The sequence below is a fragment of the Lates calcarifer genome, linkage group LG16_LG22, assembly GCF_001640805.2.
Source record: "Lates calcarifer isolate ASB-BC8 linkage group LG16_LG22, TLL_Latcal_v3, whole genome shotgun sequence".
In the NCBI taxonomy this organism is placed as follows: domain Eukaryota; kingdom Metazoa; phylum Chordata; class Actinopteri; family Centropomidae; genus Lates; species Lates calcarifer.
Window position 1 is genome coordinate 17721632 of NC_066848.1, and position 18419 is coordinate 17740050.

General features: G+C 38.6%; 1 long non-coding RNA gene across 1 annotated transcript in view; it reads left to right on the top strand.

The window, feature by feature from the left end:
* The window catches only part of LOC108872913 (uncharacterized), an 84107-nt gene extending 74523 nt beyond the window's left edge, over nucleotides 1–9584 (top strand). The window contains exons 3-4 of the long non-coding RNA XR_001959295.2: nucleotides 8606–8697; nucleotides 8833–9584. This is a non-coding gene — a long non-coding RNA (uncharacterized LOC108872913). The remainder of the gene's footprint in view (nucleotides 1–8605; nucleotides 8698–8832) is intronic.
* Nucleotides 9585–18419: the final 8835 nt, after the last annotated feature.

Below are 18419 nucleotides of genomic sequence, written 5' to 3' on the forward strand. Positions count from 1 at the left end.
CTGAATATAAAACAGAGAGAGGAGCTAACATCACTGCACACTGGAGGACTTGTTAACGGTTGGTTGTGTGGCTTTATAATAATCGGCAGCATCACGACAACTCTGTCTTTTCCATAGTTCAGGATTTATGCAAGTCTGGACCAGCTTTGTACCATCGTGATGAAGAAGGAGGCTCTCATTTTAGTCTATGCCTATGTTTCAGCCCTCACCAGTGGTAACCAGACTGTAGTGACCAAACAAATGACCCTGACCTGAACAAGTGGCAGGAGATGCATGGATGGATGTAAATCTCTATCCTAACTGACAAATGGAAGAATTAGCTTAAATTCTTGAGTATTTTCCTGTTCTGTCAAGGTCTGCATAGTCAAAATCCTTAACAACTTAACAGCATGTTTGGGAATAATGATATCTCTTACCTCTGTGATCAGTTCTTCTCATATGGTGGTCAGCATACTACAGTGGCTCAGTAGGTGGTATAAAACCACAAAAAGCTAATCAAAGATTACTCTGTACAAGCCTCGATGTAATTTAATGGCTGCTGATACCTTATTTGCCTTTTTGTAGTCATATTGACACAATTCATGAAAGTATTTTAAGAGGAAGAGGAAGAAAGGAAAGGAAGGTTCCAGGTGGGAGGAAATGTGATGACACATGAAGAGAGAAGACAAGGGATGTGATGTGTATCCTCATAGGTTGCTTCCTCCTTTCTTCCCTCACTTCCTTGTTTACTTTGGGATCTCTGAAACTTTCTGAGAAGTCAGTGACGGGTGACTCTTTAACTTGCATTTTGCAAGCATTTCAGACACACGTGGCTATGCTAAAGATTACGTGTCCGGTTGTTCACTGTTCCAGGAAGACAAAAAAAGAAATGAAACAGAGAAGAGAGGAAAGGAAGGAATGAGATGCAAGAAGAGAGGGAGGAAGGAGAGGGAATGTGGCGGAAGAAGAGGAGGTGGGAGGAAATGAGTGGGTGAGAGATGCCTTCAGGTAGCCTATTTTCTCACTCTGCAGGGAAGAGACAGCAATTAGGATCAGCTGTGTGTGTGTGTTTGCACATGTGTGTGTGTGTGTCTTTGGTGGGAGGACGGTGGGTGGCTTGTCATGAAGACAGCAGGATTTCTGGGTAACTGAGAGGTAGGGAGCAGCCCACTACAGCACCCTACCCATGTTCCATCATTACTTAACACACACACGCACACACACCTACATAGTTGGGTCTTGTTGCTCAGGCATGCATTTGTTTTGATTTGACAGTTCAGCTGCTTTAACTTCGACAACCTGCTGGAACACACACGTAAAAACCACACATGTAACAGTATTACCCCCTGCTTTATGATGGCTCATTGAAAAAGATAAGGAGAAAGATCAGGATGACTACTTTCATTACTTAGACAGGGTGCGAGTGTCTCTCCACTTCTGCCACTGTTTGATCCATCCTGGATCTTGCAGAAGATAGAGCTTGTGAGGGCTGCATCTGCAGGGTGATATACTGCGGTGGGATTTGTGCCTTTTTGGTCTTTTCAGGTGGCTCTCTACTAAAAGTAAGCCTTGGTTTTCAAGTCTGGCAAGTTCAGAGGGACACATTGAATTCCACATTGCAGAATTCAGCTCTGGTTGTGGGACTTACACCAATATACAGTATCTGTCAGAAACTCAAATGTAAGACTGCACAGGGCAAGATTTTTCTGTTAAAATATCTTCTTTCTTTTTTTTTAATCAGTACTGAAACACACTTTGAATCAAGGCGAATGAGGCTTCAGATTCATGTACTGCAGTGACTTGGCAAGGCACAGTTTAATCGATGCGAACATAACATGCTTTATGTCTGAGCTCAGATCTGTAGAGTCACAGCTCTAATCCATGTTGTCATGGTGTATATCCATTAAAAATGAATCTGAGACTGACTTTTAAGCACTGGCCTTTTAAAATGTCACTAGCATCGCTCATAGGCTCTCATCCAAAGAGACGTCTAAAGCTGAAATATGTAACTTTTTAACATTAAGATTATGAATAATGTCATTATACTATATACGCTCTTTATATGTATACTTGCTTTAACCCTCCTGTTTGACTCAGGCTTGCTTTTCTGATGTTTGAGACATTTGGATGCATTTAATATTTAATATGGGCATAGCTAGTGATGAATTTGATTTTGGCTGTTTCACAGAAGTCAAAGCAACAGTGAGAATACTGTAGCACAGCTAATCATTCACTATAATTGAGAAACATTCAGTAAAACATATGTTTAGCATTCCTTTATGACAGGCTTAATGCCCTTATCAAATTGTGTGACAAGTTGTTGGGGCAGGAGCTTGACCAACTCTGGGGGAGAATGGTGAGATTTACTATATTCTTTGCTCCCTGGAGGAAAGAAGCTTGTAGCTAGACTTTTGTTGAGGTTTCATGTTGGCGCAGTTGTTTCATCTCCACTGCACAGATTTGTAATAGCAACATTTCTCTTTTTCTGTGTGTGATCTATTTATATATTGACTTCTAGGACTTCTAGCCATGTGTTACCACGTGGTATTATAGCACCTAAATCCAGGGAGCTTGTGGATGTTTACTGTATTTTTACGTGTTTAAAATTATATGAATGCTCTGGCAGTTGTTGCTATGCTGCTCACCAGGCGTTTTCTAGCCCAGAGAGAGAACCACTTCTTGTGTGATCTCTCCAGGATGTGTTCATACCACCAGTATGTTAAAAGATCCTACGCAGCAATTTATTTATTTATTTATTTTTTTTTTTTTGACTGATTGGACCTATTTTCAGTGCTGTGTAGACCATGTTTAATTGGCATCTCCCTCAATCTCCCCCTGCACCTGTTCAGATGGGACCTCTGCATTCCTGCTGGTATTTTTACTTTTGTAATAAGATTTTCAGCACAGCTCGGTCTAAGATTAGAAATGAGCAAAGATCTAATATAAAAAAAATTAAAAATAAAAAGAACCCACGTCCTCCACAGTTTGGTTAGGTTAGGTACACAAAAAGGTTTGGCACAAAACTGCTTGGTTAGGTTTCAGAAAATAGTGTGGTTTGGGTTAAGATAAGAATTTTCAGTAATATTAGAGGACATTTGCCGTCATGGTTACAATAACAAACATGCAGTCATGCGTGCAACATGAATAAAAGAAATCAGTTTCACATGGGAAAGGGACAGCAGTCTCCTGCATGAACATAAATGCATCCATCCATCCTAACCCCCCCATCCTCCTAACACGAACTTTGTCGCTCTATTACATGATGTTAATATGTAAAATAACTTCTGTCTTTAATTATGACTGCTAGAGGAGCCTGGAGGCCTGTTGCCAGTCATCAGCGTAATTTAACTCACTTTGGCAGCCATATTACTAGATGTTCAGACCAAAAGATCAAAATTTGAAGGCTTCTCAGATGCCTAGAACACTGCAACACATTTTTTCAGTATTATAATGGAAGATTAAAGTCAGTGAAGTACCTACTGATCACCCTTAGATTATTGTGTAATAAAACACTGTTTTATTTCACAACAATGATCTTAATTCAGTACTTACAAACACAACTTTACTACAGAAGTTTAATCTGCACCATCATGTTGTTTCCACTTCCAAGTATTCTCCCATCTGTGGCAAAGCTGACGAATTGCGCACACACGCTATAGTGACCTCATGTGGATGCAGCCTTGTCCACATTATCCAGTATAACACTGTATTATTCACTTTAACACAGAATAATATGGGCACTGATGTAACCAGTGGTCACTTTCCAAAAACATTTAACATTCAGTAGCTGCTACACAGCTAGACTCTTACCACAGACTCGCTGCTTACATGCAACCCCTCATCTGATCCGCCAACTGAAAAGGATCCTGTTGAAATGCAGAGGTGGGAGTATTTTAATTTAAAAGTGAGTTTACACAAAGGGGTCATATTATTTAGTATCAACCACATTTTAACACTGGCCTCCCTGAGCAGATACTATAGATCAGCAGATACAGGTTACTTAAGGATACTGGAGATTTGTGTTTGCCTTGCATAATGCCTACCTAAACTGAGTGTACATAAGTATATCCATGATGTATGTAGTCTGATTCAGATGTTCCCCCAAAGAGCTGTTCATGTAGTATGTATGTTCACTTATATTGTATCCTCCAAGAACAGACATCACAGAGTGCTTCACAATAAAGACTGACTTAGATAAAGCAGAACAGACATGAATGCAGAAAAAGAAATGTTCTAAAAACATGAAAAGTATAAAGTGCTGTTTAAAACTGTTGTTAATTTACCTTTATCTGACATTCAATGATTCATTCATTTAACTTACTATTTTTACACTTTGGGGAACATAAAGTTAAAGGAACTATATGTTTTTGATATTGTCACATGGCCAATGTTAGCATTAACAGCTGTTTGCTTACTAGTTTCAAACACTATCTCCAGCGGTGGAAAGTAACGCCAGTGTTAACTCTTGTTTTGCTTCTATTTCTGACACTTCCTTCCTTGTACTAAAGTTAGCATGCTAAGGGACTAGCCCCATCATGGCTCATGATACCACTTTGTGTTAATGAGTCGTTGTAGCGGCAGTCTTCCTTCAGTCAAACATGAGAAGATGAAGAAGTAGTGGTACCCAGAAAGTATATTCTAACCTCTTGTAAACACAGGGATGGCTGAAGCTTTTGGAAAGTAAACAGCTGTTAATGCTAACACTGGCTATATATATTGCTAGCAAAAGGTTACGTGTAGCACCCTTAAATATTGGGGGTGTTTTTGAAAAAAAAAAAGGATATTCTGCCACCCAGGATCTACTCATTACAAAAGAAAAACCAACAATCCCCCTGACAAACAAAGGTTGGGCTCAGTCTGAGGGCCAGACTTATGAAAAAAACAAAAGCCAAAAATAATAATTTATTATGGAAGGTAGCATAATATATAATGATGCTCACATGAAAATCCAGCAGCACTGCACAACCAGGACTGAGAATCCTGTTTTGTGGAATTTAGAGAAACAGAGACATTAAATTACAAAATCAAAAAAGATAAAAAACAATTTTTCACTAGTTAACTTTGAGGCATTACACAGACTGCGACTCTTGATAATTCACCATCATTAGATGAATGAAGGCAGATTTTGACCACTCTCCTTACATTTCTCATGGGGACTTTTTATGCATACAGTTTTTTGTATCCACATCATGTATGAACCAGAAATGTAATATTTATAAATACATGGATGTGCTGACAAGACAGCAACACTCACTTCATGAAAGTGTAATCTGTCACAGATTGCTGATTAATCTTTGCAGCTGAATTTTGAGCTTGATAAGTACTCTTCACTCACTAATGACAGTAATGCATTTCAGATCCCTAACACTCTTATTTTATTATTTTTTACCTTTTTTTTAACTAGGAGACCCGCACTGAGATGAAAAAATTCTTCAGTATTTTCCTGGCCTTGGAATACTTTGCCTGTCTGTATGGTAATTTGGTTCCTGGTGCTGGATGGATGCAGTCACATAAAGCTTCAACAAATAATAATTTTCTATTTTTTCCTATTGATATTTTACTAATTAACTGTGAATCCAAGATCCTTCTCCATTAGTTGAGCCATTGTTATTATGCCTCACTGTGATTGGTTTGGCTGTTTAAGAGCTATGAGATTAGTAACATAACCGACTGTGTGTAATCTATTAACCACCACACCACTCAATCTATAATCCACTTTACTTAGTCCTTAGCAGATGTGCTGGTGATGATCAGTGAATTATCAGCAACATAAAGTTTTTGCAGCAGCAATTTGAATTTTCTTTTGTAATAATTTCCAAATAGCTAGAATATAAAGATGATTATTTTTTCTTTATTACAGTTGCCTTTTTTCTTTCAAGATGTTGACAATGTTTTTTTTTTATTTCAATAGTTAGCTTACTGTTTTTCTATTAATGCCTGTAACCCTTGACTTCTCAGCCCTGTGTGTAGTTATAAATTAGCTAAGGGTTTTTTAATGTACAACACATGATGTGGGGAAAGCCACAAAGGTTATGTATGTGTTACATTATTAAACGGCGATCAGGGACAGAGATTCTCTGGTTTTCCCCTCTTTCCTTGACTTGTGTTGAATGTACCACAGAGTATATTTTGTTGTATGCGTGTTGAAATAGAGTACAGGTGATACATAAAAGTATCATAATGAAGCAGCAGCAGAGATGAACACTTCATGTATGAACTGAGGCTATGTTTCCCTTTCTTCCCTCTCATCTGCTTCTCGTCTCCATTCCCTGTGTGTGTGTGTCTGTAGCACAATAAATAATGCAGTGTGTGTTGTATCAAAAGATAAGGAGGCAACATGGGGTTGCTTAGGGGTTGAAAGGGGTGATGTCACTACATTCACCCTCTACCCTCACACCAAGAGGGGAGAAAGAGAGGAAGGAAAAATAGATAAAGATGAAGGTGAGAGGATGAAGAAAGAATATGAAAGGAGTTGGGGAGAGAGAGAGGCTGAGAAGCGGTGTCAGACAGAGAGAGATAAAGAGAAAAAAAAAGAATTGAGAGAGAATGCGGAGAGACTGTCATTGGCCCAGTCAGATGTTTTGCTTACCTTACATTATCCCCCGTTTATTATTTATACTTTTCATACACACAGCAGGGTAACTGCCCTCACCTTCATAACAAGGACAGTTGGAGTGTTTGTGTGTGTGTGTGTGTTCGTTCTCACACATCTTAACATGTGACTGCTACAAAATGAGCACATTGTGGCAAAGATGAGTGTTTATGTGCCAGTGTGTGTGTTCATACACTAGTGTTTATAATGTGCACTCATGAATATGTGCTGTGACTAATTAACCTACATGCTGAATGTATATAACTTTCTTTTTTGTAATTTTTATGATATGTGTGTGTGGGTGGTTGTGTGCATGCAATCTCTGTTTTTGGTGTCTTTGAAGGTGTGTTTCTGTACATGACCTGTATGTGTGTGTCTTCTTGTACTTGTATGTTTGTGAGGACCAGTTCTGACCTTAAGAGTAGAGACATATTTGGAAAGTGAGGACAATTTGTCCAATCCTGACATTTTCACAGCTAGTTGAAGTATCAAAGTCTTGTGTTTTGTTTACCAATCAATCCACCCAGGTTCCCTGCTAACAGGGGCTTTGTTGCTCTTTATACTACATTATCTACTTTGTTTCCGCCATAATTACTATGGCCTGCTAGATATCACTTAGCAACATAATGTAACTGTAGGTCATAATAAGCTGTCGCACATACGATCTATAGGTCATTTTTTAGGACAGTCTTGATTAAATTAGGTTTACGTTAAGTTCAGTATTAAGGCTCAAATATAGACCAATGTGGCTGAGTTTGAACAGTATGTGGTGTCTGCATAAAGCATCAGAAAGAAGCACATATTGATGTTTCTACTTTTTGTATGCAATGCAAGGCTGCAGGGCCACTGTTGAAGTTTTGAGAGAGAAAGCACACCACCTTGATATTTCGCAGGTTTTGGCCCAAAGTACAACTTCATTAAGCCATAATCTCCGGTACACTGAACTCTGAAAGGTGTGTCCAGTGGCATTTCGGGATTGGCAGGATTTATTGGAAGAACCATACTGCACTGCAAATAAGACAAAAAGAGAAGTTTTGTGTGTTGGAGTACCGAGAGTTGTATAACTACACTATCATAACAGAGTTTGGGTCACAGGAAATATTCAAAATAAAGAAAGAAATAAAGTTAGAAAATGTATTTGTTTGTCTATAAATTCCACATTTTAATTCAAATAAGACTCCAGATCTCAGCCTTTAGCTGAATGATTTATCAGCCTGGGAATGAAAATGTCCTGCATCTTCCATCTTCTTTCTTCTGTATGATGTAATGTACTTCATCACTTTACCTGCTAAACTATCAGTACTTTTAAACAGAAAGGACATGCATATTTGAGACTGTCCCCACAAAAAGAACTAAAGCATCAGTTATTTCGCAGATGCCCGCAAACGACATATGACTACATTCAAAGTGACAGAGCCCTCTAGCATTTGTAGGAATTATGACTCTTGTGGACAACTTGTCTTAAATAAAGAAGCTGGAAAAGGACACTGAAGTATTTTGTCATAGTGTGAATCATTCACCTATGCTGACGTGCACCCAGCCTTTGCTGCATGTGTGATGGTTTACACAGAGGGTAGTAGGTGTTGTTGTTGAATGCTATTGTTGTGTTTTGTCCTGCTGCACACGTACGGTTCTGTTCTTGCAGTAAACACAGTCAGTTTCATGTGTCTCAGTAGTTACCATTTTACTACATTGTTCGTATATTTATGTACCAAAGTCATCAGAAAGTAAATATCACTCTGAAGTCTTGAACTTGGGAAAATGAAAAAAGTAGACAGGCAGAAAAGCAGGCAGCAGGAGGAGATGGTGAAGTTGAGGAGGGTCGATTGTATATCAACATGCCCTTAAAAGGTGCCATATCTGCTTCTGATAAGCTCAGCCTTCTATTTAATCAGATATGAAGGCACAAAAAGTCCAAATACACCCGCTTTGTTTTCTTTCTCTTTTTCTCCCTCTTTTTTAGTCTACCTTTCCCTCTCTCTGGCTTTATCATCTGACATTTTGTGTTACTCCCTCTCTTGCTCCCTTTCACAGGCTCTGCGGCAAATTGAGTCTGAATGAGCTCCAAATCATGTTCAAGTGCAGCCAGAGACACTTCCAACTCTTTCGGACAGTGATTCTGCTTGGTAAACTATCATCAGTACACACACACACAGATGCAGAATGCTCTGTCTGGCAGTCTATCAGAAGCCTTTGGCACTTGCGCTGTTGTACCGTCATTATCCCGTGATGAATAATCTCTCAGTCATTTCCTTCTACAGGACAGAGCCAAGGAGCTGGAGAGGGACAGTCAGGGCGACACAGAGACTGACACATATCATCATGTAATGTCAGACTGCAGGGCCAAAGAGCTGCCTCAAGGGTGTCTGAGAGCTTGTGACTCCACTGGTGGCAACTTGAACTGGAGGCTGTGAGAACGGCTGGATGCCATCAGACAGAAATGAGCAAGGAGAAAAATGTACAGACAAGTCAAGACTGAAGCCAAATTATCCCTATTTTCTAAAAGTTACAATTCAACTTCAGCAGTGAGAGGCAGCAGGGAAAAAGAGCATTCACCCTCTTGAACATATGAAACCTTCACTAAGACTACTTGCAGCATCTTTGCAGCTAGTGCCAACTGGTCCAAACATAAAAGAACATTTAAGATGGGTTTATACATGATGCAAGGGTGTAACAGGAGTCCTGCTGTAGACTCCAACAGCACGGGATTTGATTTATAATTCAGTGTCATATTTCTTACATTAATACCGCTGCACCACTTGATGACTGTGTCGTACACATTCAGACTATGTCATGCTTTAATTATGTTTCCTTACTGTGTCACATTGTTTCATTATTTTGTCATATATTACTTTGTGGGCCATACATATACTAATAGGACTGGAGTAACTTCTGTTTGGCCATGTCTAAATACTGAAAGGAGAATATTGTTTCATGGACTATTATAAAGTACAGTGATTGTGGTGAGCGGGTTGGCAATAGTAATGTTTAATTTGTTTGATACGTGTTATTGACTGGGATTATCCACAATTATCAGGAATTATCAACAAACCATTAATTTGTCAGTTTTTTTTTTACAAGTTCTTACTGAAGCAGAAGCAAAAAGTTATAGTTGTATGACATCAATTTTACATAGCCAGACAGAGCTACAACACTCCTTTTAAATCTAGAGGCAGTTGGGTATACACAAGTTTTGCTAGAGTATTACTTTAACCTAAAGGTACAGAATGTGGGTAGTTTTTTGTGGAAATATTCTGGAAGCAAAATTGCTTTTCAGGCAGACTAACACAGTAAAAAAAAACAGGACATACCGCTGTGAATCACAATTGCTGATCAGCATCAGAAGGATAATGACAAATCAAACACTGGTTAAGTGACTGTTCTCCATGTGTTGCCTCTAGCTGTTACCCATGGTCCAGATGTCTAAATATACTTTAATTACCTTGCCACTTCTTGTTGCCAAGATAGATTTAGCCCCAGTTGCCAGGAATGAGGCAATAAAATGGAAGGCTGCTTCTTAGTCGCCTCTAGCTGTCTTGGTGACAGAGCCCAAGGGACAATTTCAGTGTACCTTCTGTATTAGCCACATTTCATTGTCTGGAATCATTTAAATCAGTTGTTGTTCAAGCATGCTGCTTTGATTTCTGGCACTGATAAAGATGCTTAGATAGCCCTTAAAAACTCTAAGGTCATGGAGGACCAAATACCGGCTACTGTCTGCTGACCTCTCAGATTTTTTCAAATGTTTCAGAGAGCCTGTTTTTCTGTGTTTGAGTGTGACACTGAAAAGTGTTTCTCAAGTTCTGGTCGCATGGAGTGCAGTCGATTATTTTCAACACAGATTGGGCTCTGAATCATCACAACATCTCATCGCACTTTGTGTCTGCATGGGTCATTCAGCACTCTTGTTGACTTAATATGAATCCTTCTGCTGTTTGTTTGGCTGATTTCTAAATAGCAAAGGACAGTTACAGTCATCTGTCATGTGGGATGTGGAGAGCAACTGAAGAAAGATGGAGAGGTTATTAAAATGACAGAAAATAATCAAAAAAGTGTTTTTACATTAAATTCAGCTTCGTGGTGTGAAATTGACAGGTCATCTAGTCTGTTGTGGGCCTCCTTTGGGTTCCTATTTAATATCTTGTTTTGTATGTGTGCATGCACTCGTGTGTCTCATTCAGTATACCAGTGGTATATTGTAAGATGAATGAGTGCAAGACGCCGAGATGAATGAGTCATCTCGGCGTCTTGCATGTTTTGGGATGAATGTTAACTTTGTTAGCATTTTTCACTGAGTTTTTATATGCACATCCTATTTCTGATTCCAGTTCATTTTCCCAGTTCATGATCATATTATCTGGAATATATCTAAATATGCACAAATCATAGAGACGAGAAGCATCGTAATGTTCTTCATTCTGACAGGTTTCCTCGTGTGTCTCTTCTGACCTTTTAGAACAGTTTGATTTCAAGCCTTGGCTTACACACTGTAGGGCAATATCTCCCAGCAGCCTAGGCAAATGTGGTTAATGTAGACAACAACCACAATAGAACATTTGAGCTCTTGGTGTCATTCAACTATCTAACTAACAAACTAAGAACTTCAAAAATTTAAATTTAATTATAATAACATTTCATTTTCTGATTTAAGTCATCAAACATGGGTCTCTCAGTGCATTGTCTTTCTTGTGATTGGTCTTGTTCAAATATAACTTTTACTCTGTTTTACAATCTATTAGCCATTGTTCATATGTAATTTGATTCTGTTTAATTTTATTTAGTTTCTATTCTGACTTGACACCATGACTTGAGGAATACAATGTGGCTGCCATGGTGTAGAATTTAAACAAAACTGCATCTCTGTAAAATCTAACTTCATGTGGAAGTTGGATTTGACATCAGAGGGACAGACATAGTGTACGTTTAAAGCTGAAACACAGTTGCATGCAGAGAAGTGCTAACAGGTCAAATGGGTGAACATATATATATATAGACAGACCATCAAGAAATATACAACATTTCAGTTGTGTGACAAATTTCCATCAAACTGGATTAGGTAATTGCAGCTCACATTGGCATTGGCATTCTGGATCACATTTAATTGAGCATAAATGTGTGTATAAATGCTAATTTATGCAATCCATGTTAATTTTGCTTCCTGCAATTCAGGAAACAAATATTTCAATCAGACGTAAATAACGTATCTGAGGTAATAGGTAATACTTTTTTAAATATTTATCAGGGTACTTTTGATGTTTTAGGAGGCTTCATATTCATTTCTTTGAGTGCAGACAGACAGAAGTAGAGATACATGCTGTAATAGGATGTTAAAATAAGGTTAGAGTGTCATATTCAGGGACACACTCCACTGGCTTTTTCATAAAACAGAGTTATCAAACCACAGACTTAGAAATCCAGACAAAGAGACAATAGTGAGACAGAGACACAGACACCGTTGGCAATATCACTAAGACCGGAGTTATAAAAAGTTGATAATTAAAGACAGGCCTCGGAGGACGGGAAGAGATAATTGGCTTTCTTAGCCACGACACTTTGACCCACTTAACACCAATAACTTAATAAGGCTCGGAGTCAGATGGAGAAATCACAAAATAACATCTTTCTTGTGACTTAGAAAAGATTCCATTAGCAAGCGAGAGTGTGTGTGTACATGTAAGTGATTGCTGTACACCGTGATCCAGGTTGTGGTTTTGCCCCAGAAACAGGCAGCCTGCCTTCCTTTTAAATAAAAAGCTCAACAGTTACACTGCCTATTCTTAATTTGCTATTAAATTATGATTATCACTTTTTTTTTATTCAACAATAGTTTCTTTCTCTTCTAAAAGCCCAACTCAGAAATGCATGAATAGATATGTCAGTGCTGAAGTAAAGCCAATGATAATGGCTTCTGTGTGTAATTATTAGCTTAGTCACTTAAAAGTGATTAATAGCACCAAAGCTGAATATTTAATTTTTAGTCACAGTTGTTGTATGCAAATTTTTTAAACTGCAACAAGGACATTTTGGGATTTTTATTTAAATGAAGATAGTGTAGGGCAGGTGAAGAAGATAAGATATTTTTTCTATGTATCTAAATAACTCCTTTTACACACACAGTAGATAAAACAAGCAGATGTTAGCTTTACTCCAAACTGTGAGAAGTGCAGAAACGAAAAGAAAAGAGAAGAAATTATAGGGAAAGGAGAGAAAATGAAAAAGTGACAGTGGAAGGGCAAAGAGTCACGGTGGAAATGAAATCTGACGTGGACTCTTGTTATTAACAGTCAGAGTTCACTGAACCTTTCTACAGTTCAGCAGCTAACCTATGCTCCCTCCCTGTGTGTGTTTGTGTGTGAGTTTGTGACTAAGCTATCATCATTTGTGTGAGTTGCAAGGAACATGAGCATGTGTGCAAGCCTGTATACTGGAAATACGTATTTTTGTACATCTTTATTATCTTTACTACTGTGTGTGTGTATGTGTCAGCCAAGGTTAAAGTCTTCAACTAATTAAAAGACTCTGGATAACAAGTTTGAATCTATTTCTTTCTGTAAGAAATCATCCACCATTTTCCTCTTTCTGTGAACAACACAGTACTTGCCATATGTATGTTTGCGCCCTGTTAAGAGTGGCGTTTGAGAATGGCAGTGCAGGGTAGATATATTAACAGCTACTGGTCAAAGTACAGTGACGTATGGTTTAGATATTTACAATCTTTCAGATATTCAATCGGATTGGGTCCTGGTAGAGTCCTGGGTCTTTGTCTTGGTCCTCATCATGTTCTCACTTGAACTGTAAAGGTTACCAAATTACAGATGGCTTGCATGTTACTCTTTGACACTGCATCATTCTTCTTTGGGGAGTTTTTATCATCACTAGTGAGCTTGCATATTATTAAAGTTTTCCGTTAATAATCACACCTGGCCTAACGTCCAGCTGGTGCTCAATCAGATTGGGCATCAGGCCAACGCCTTGGGTTCTCTGTTGTGTCCCATTTCTGAGCAGTTTTTGTGGTGTGTTGGGAGCACTGTCCTGCTGGGGGAGGCCCCTGCCACTGGGGAGTGTTATTTCCATGGGGGGTTGTGCTTGGTGGTTGATGAAATAGTATTAAACATTTGATTATTTGATTGTAAATTCATCTTTCTTTTTGTTTGAGATCACTTAAAACCAGACTTTCTATTTTTGGATAGAAACACAAGCAATAAAAGCATGAGGGCTCAAGGATTAGGGAAAGATGACTAAAGTTAACAGTTAACATTGTCCTACATGGTAGAACTGAACTCATGATCCAAGGCTGTCTTTAGCATTACGTGAAATTGCAATTCGTGCAATTTATGCAATTTGAATCCTGGTGGAGAAAGGTAACTCTGACAGCTACAATTAAAACCACAATGTAGACAGTAACAGAATGAAAATATCTTCTGTAAAAAATTTACATTAATGTGAAATGATAAAATAAAAATAGCCTTAATGTCTGGCAGTCACAAAGTAAAAAGGAGACACACAAATACTTAAAAGTGAAAAATGAAAACAAAATCACATCATCAGGTTCAAAACAATTTAAAGTTCAATTTCTGAGGCAAGAAACAGCTCAGAGGAGTTTTCTATGTGTTTTCTGGTGCGTGTGTTCAGGTCAGTGCTACAATGTATTTTTAGTGCCGGCGGGCGACCATCAATAACCCAGACGTTTTGAGTCAGTTTTCACCCATCTATCAGGCTTGTGTGCTGCCCAGGGCTCGAACCCACGATCCCCTCATTTGTCTTGCCACGTTTTCCTGCTCTGACAGTCTGCCAACCCCCACTTAAGCACACACACTCACACACGCATGCACACACAAACTTGTCCCCTCACAGTAAGTAGTGCGAATCTAAGGTTAAAACTAAAGCTCACTGATAACACTGAGTATTGGAATAAATGCAGATTTGACTCTTTAGGCACTTGTAGTAGTTGCAGGCATCATGCTAAACATCTGGCTGTTTTACCCGTTTCTGTAACTAATGATAAGAGTGCTACATTAATCTCAGTGTAATGCCTGAGATGCAGGGATATGCAACATGATAACAAGAAAAGAATTGCACATATATTCGTTTGGTCTGGTATTACTTCTCATTTAGCATGTTCAGCTGTTAGTTCTCCTCACCACCTACCTGTCAGCTTTATTAGAGTATCAGTGTTTAAAAATACACTTTGACTCCCCCGATCTACCAGACTTATCTCTGAAATGTCATCATGAGTGAGCACCCTGAGCAAAACAACATTTTTTTGAATAAAGAAATAGCTGCAATCGTGGGTTTGTCAATACGTGAAGTAGCTCTAAATGCCAGTGGGACCTGGCATTTTATTTTCATATTGCTTTGAGATGAGACATATTGCAAAGCCAGCTCTTAAATGTTGTCCACATTGGCTATTATAAGAGCACCTTATTACACTGAGTGCGCTCACAATGATGACAAACTGCATGTACTCAAGAATACTTGAGATGTGTTCTGGAGTTTCTAAGTAAGTTGATTTTATTCCAAATTTTAGTCAAGGTAATTGACTAAAATTGTCTACATTTAATGATGCCAAGTACCTGCCTTTTCCATTGCTTTAGGTTTCTCTCATGCAGAACAATTTCAGAGGATTAACTGACAGAATGAAATTATTTCTATGTCTGCACTATTATATTAGAGTATTGTTTTCACTTAGTTTGCAAAATGCAGTTTTGTTTTGGCTTTCCTGCGATTTTCCCCTGAAACCTGTGTTCCCGCCCAAATGTTTTTCATTGGATCATGAGACCATTTCCTGCTGCAAAAAACTAATCCATGCCAACACTCAACAATCTTAAACTGTTTCCATGTCCCTTCCTCCCCAGGCCCTCTATTTCATTCCCTCTTCGTTCCAGTTCTGCTTTTACTGACATATAAACAAGAAATTGGAAAACCAGGTGACTTGTCCCTCAGGACATTACATTGAAAATACACACAAACATGCACAATCACAGATAGACACATACATCCAAATATCTGCATACATACATATGGATACGCGCAGTCAGACTCGAGGCACAGCAAGGAATAGCAGAGTGGGACAGTACATTCCTGGGGATATCAAAGCTGAGACCCACAACCAGTGGAAAATGTGGTGAAATTAAGAGAGTGGATGGCAAGTAAATGAAATGTTCACTCTCACATTTATCACAAATACAAGAAATGGTGGGATGCTGAATTAATTCCTGCCATCACATTTCCATTTCCTCCAACAAGAAGGTGGATTTAATCATCCGAGCTGAAAAGCAGGGAAGCCGTCAGCTTTCGAAAGGTCTCGAGCAGGTAAATAAAAAATGACGATGACAACTTCCACTTTTCTTCTGCAATTAGAGATCTTCTATTTTAAAATGCATAGATACAGCTTCCAAAGACACCTACGTGACACAATAATTATTTTCCTCCATTACTGCCTTTGCATTTTTGACATTTGAGAATGCATTAACAGCTGTTGGACTTGGAATAACATGTAAGCTAAAACAAACTTTCAAAAGTGTGTTTGGCTGAAGCCAGTTTTAGCTTTGTCTCCATTTTTGCTTTTGTTTAGAATCAGCCCAGTGAAAACCAGGCTTTTCTTCAACACATGCTGATGTACTGTAACCAGTCCAACCTGTCCAACCTGTCCAACATTTGGCAGCAGCCCCCTTTTTCCCACTTGGCTTAATCGTTTTTGAATGACCAAACAATCAACTGAATAGTTGCGCTTCATCACAGGAGTGTATTGGGAGTGACTTTGGGAGATTATGTCCAGTACATATTTTCCCTGCAGGTTGCCAGTGGTCACATGTGCCAAATACACTGTAAAGCTGCTCACTAAGACATTTCTGTAATTTTTGGTTCTGACGATAAAGAAAGGATGGTGAGGGCCTTCTCTCCATGAATACTAAATGCCAGAACTTGAAAGGCATAAGACGACATTTGTTTTAAATATTCCTGGGAGAGATCAGCAAATGATTTAATCCTCAGATGAACACAATGTAAAAAAATCTAATAATGTTTTTCTTAATTGATCTCAGAAGTAATGTTTAAATACCAGCTAAATACCAACTTCAAGCAGATCATAATTGTAGATTTGGGACTCGCAATGTCTGATGCTGAACTTTATAAGAGCAGTATATGTCACAGTGCATTGCTGATGATACCATTATGTACACAAAAGGCAGAGATTTACATAATTCATTACAAGTCAAGGATAAGACAGCTTTGTATTTTCACCAGCGGTGATTGGTGCGCCCAAAGCAATAGCATCAACATGAAGCTCTGAAGACTAAAGCTCACATGTACAGTCTCATTTTCCGTGAGATTTTTAATAAAGAGATGTGATTTATTTGGGTCTAGCAGATGAAATGAATATGTCAGTAACAGATGCACACAATCAAAGCAATATCTTAATATTAATGAAACCAGCTACCATCTGGATTCATACTGGGTTTAGCATTTGTGTGTGAGCAGCCTTGGAAGGATTTGTGTAGCCTCAAGTCCAGGGGAAAACAACCCATACTGTTTTCTCCCTGTCTACTATCAAGATTTTTTGAATATATATTCACACAACAATGGAAAATGTGGAGGCAGTCCAAAATGTAATGGGAAAGTGCAAGTGATGGACCAATAAGATTATGTATTTTGCTAATGTCCTTTCTTACATAGTTATCTATCAGGAGCAATTCACATAAACCTGCAACCACTATGTATGATGTGAAAGATAAAGTCAGAAGGAAAACACACCTGAGGTTCCTCATAAATCACCATCAGAACAGATGCTCCAACATACAACTGAACTAATTGGATTTATGTGCAGGCATCAAAGCAGCACATATCTACAGACTACATCTGCTCTGCAGGTTGTCTTAGCCATAAGAACATATATTATACTGCATAAGAAGCAAAGGCCAGTCTGAGCCCATTGGTCTGTACAAACAAAAGCTCTTTAAAGCATTTTCCATTTTGTTTGTTTTTTATTTCTTTTGTCAATTCATTTCATTGAAGGTAAGCTACAAAGGTGACAGATGGAACAAAAGCAACCTGTAAAAAAAAAACAAAGAAAAAAAACAACTTGCTGTCATAAATTTCAATAAATTACAGATGCCTGACTGACTGTGTTGCTACATGGATTAAATTGGCTGTCTGGGTGTAGGTGCTCCTGTGCATATTAAACTGTGACTTGACACCAATCACTGCAACATAACCTGTATCTGCAGATGACTTATTGCTCACATGACACACACACACACATGCACACTTTCATACGTGCATGCGTTATGTTGGCACAAAAACATTCATATAATCACAAAACAGTTCCATGTTTCTATGCAAATCTAGGTACCCATGCTTTCCTCACAAAACACACACATGGGCACATACAAAAGGTTTCAATAATGTCAATTATACAATTTATACAATGTCAATTTATCACTGCTGCACACCAGAGGGTGAATGTGTGGGTGTGTGAGCAAAGTGGTGTGTGTGTGTGGTTTCTCTGATTAGAGAAATAGAAATCAATGGGATCGGTTGGGAGAGAGCCCTGTAAGGAGGAGGGAGGAGAGAGGGTGAATGGAGAGCTGGTCTGGAAATGATGAGCAAGGAGGTTAAAGAGGTTAAAGGGGATCTCGTGCTCCACAGAGTACAAGAAAAGAGCTCAACAAACCATCTAGTTGCATGTTAAAACCAAACATCCGTCTCATGTTATAAAGGTACAAGAGGTCATTATTTTCATTTTTTCACGATTTCAGAGCAACAGATATGTCTTTTAGCTTCCAGAAACACCAGAGAGAGGTGCAGCGAAATTGATTTTCACATCCTCATGAAATAGATGCTGCTTGAA